Below are 2,209 nucleotides of genomic sequence, written 5' to 3' on the forward strand. Positions count from 1 at the left end.
TGAAAAACTATGGAAGAGCATTCGGTTTATAAAGGGTTTCACTGAAATACTAATTTCTGTCATCTTCCATAGGCAAAATAACTGCTTCTTGTCAAGAGGCTTTCTGGTAAGGCAGGAGAAGACACGCCCAAACGGGCCCAGGTTCCCTGGAACCACGCGCCTCGGCCAAAGAGTCTGCCAGCATCCCGTCTCCTGGACCCCCACACAGACCTTTGCCCTAGGATAAAAGGAAAACCTTTTACATGCCCCAAATGGTACATGGACACGAAAGACGAGATGTATGTGCGAAGATGAAAACATGTCACGTCCCAGGGACAGGAAAACTCTGCGTGTAGCAAGACTTTAGCTGTAAAAGTTTCATGGTGAATTTAATATTTTAAGTGATGAGGGGCCATCATCACGCAATTAACGCCCTTAGAAATGGGAAGTATATTAAAAGAACAAAAAGATGACAATTAGATAAAGACTGTAAATCCCTGCATTTAGGACCCGGAGAAGATTTTGCTTCTGGTTTTACTTCTGACTATCAGAACAGGAGGACTATCTGGTGGAACAGGCTTCTCTTTATGTGCGGGCCTCTAGGAAGCTCAGCGGTACATGCCGACATCCGAGGTCGTAGCTCCAGGCTGGAGCAAGGGTTGGCAACTTTGGTCTCTAAAGGACCAGGTAGGAGATGTGTCAGGTCACGGGAGCCGTGAGGTTGCAGCTGCCACTACTCAAGTCTGCCATCGTCAGCTGTAAGGATACCTGCCCCTCAAAGGGGGCCTTAATAAAACTTGATTAACACAAACAGATCAAAATTTGGAGAAAGGACTGGCTCCACCTGCGAAGCACTCAAACCACCCAGAAGCCCCCGAGACGGCGGATGGCCGACTCTCTGGCCGGCCACAGGCTCGTAGTCCCCAGTGGCACGCCGTCCCACTCTGTGACACCTGGGGTCGCTATGAGTCCAACGGACTCAATGGCAACTGGTTGGGGTGGGGGGTGGGGTCTCTGTGGGAGAGGGCAGCCAGAAAGGCACAAAAAAAAAAGTTTTAAAGGAGTCCGAGCAATCAGGCTCACCTAGAAGGAGCCAGAACCCCAGCCAGCTTTGCTAACAGATGACCCAACATGCGATGCCTGTTCCTGAGAGGACCCTACCCTCAGCACCCCCTGGGAGTCAGAGGGAAAAGGCAGAAATACTTTAGCTTCGCTCTGCCTTCTATTGTCTTGCTAATGCCTCTCAGGGTACAATGTCACCCATGTGCCACATGACAGAGTTGCCTGGGCGATAGGGCCACAGAAGACACCCTCCACCCTTCCCAGAGGAGCAGGATGGGGAAAAGTGAGGTCCCACAAAGCAGGAACTGACAGTTCATCAGGAAATGGTTCAATGTGATTGTGTCTCTTACCTTAGCTAAATGATCAGTGTCCGATTACTCAATAATCAAGCTAAACAAGGGCTCACTTGTGTTTATTTACTATTCTGTCGAGAACAATTTCCCACGTATGCCCCTGAGAAGAGATTCTGCTCTAAACGACGGCAGGCATCTCTCTTCCAACTCCACAGCACTTTGCTACAGAATCAATGTCTCTTCCCCAATTAATCCCTGCAGGAAGTATTTAATAAGCAAAGTAAGCACAGGCTTCATTGTGCTTATTTACTAATCTGTACTGCACAGTTCCGCATGGTTCTCACTGACGTTTGCTTCCTGTGAAACCTTCTACTGCAGATGAGCAAATAAGCACAGCGAAACCACCATTTTAAACCGAAAGCCAAGTTCATTGCCACTGAAGTGAATTCCAACTCATGGTGGCTCTGTGGTGGCGGTGTAATTGACATACAAATGCAGAACTGATAGGCAGAAATGCTTTTGTGCAATGTCTTGGGGTAAGTTCATCTAAAGTAAAAGAACGCCCACAGCAAAGGTGGCGTGGAGGTCAGCGTCCACACCCACGGTTTCTGAGCACAAACAGTGATTTCTCAATCTATCTTTCATCATCCTTTTTCCTTCTGATTAGGCTTTTTGATATCAGAGGAAAAAAACCCACCATCAACACACTCCACAGCCCATGGCCACCACGGTGATTCCGGCTCACAGTGACACTAAAGGAGAGGCTGGAACTGGCCCTTTGGGTTTCGAAGACTTTCTGAGGCTGTAAGGCTGTCATTTTTAACAGACGCAGACAGCCATAGCTGAAGAAATCGCTGGGGGTTTGAACTGCCCAC

General features: G+C 48.4%; 1 protein-coding gene across 1 annotated transcript in view; it reads right to left on the reverse strand.

Moving 5' to 3' along the window:
* The window catches only part of MCTP2 (multiple C2 and transmembrane domain containing 2), a 217,931-nt gene that overhangs the window by 162,645 nt on the left and 53,077 nt on the right, over positions 1-2,209 (reverse strand). The window lies entirely within an intron of this gene.

Source organism: Echinops telfairi, unplaced genomic scaffold (genome assembly GCF_000313985.2).
Source record: "Echinops telfairi isolate 266 unplaced genomic scaffold, ASM31398v2 ScPeMD7_7409;HRSCAF=8447, whole genome shotgun sequence".
NCBI lineage: Eukaryota > Metazoa > Chordata > Mammalia > Afrosoricida > Tenrecidae > Echinops > Echinops telfairi.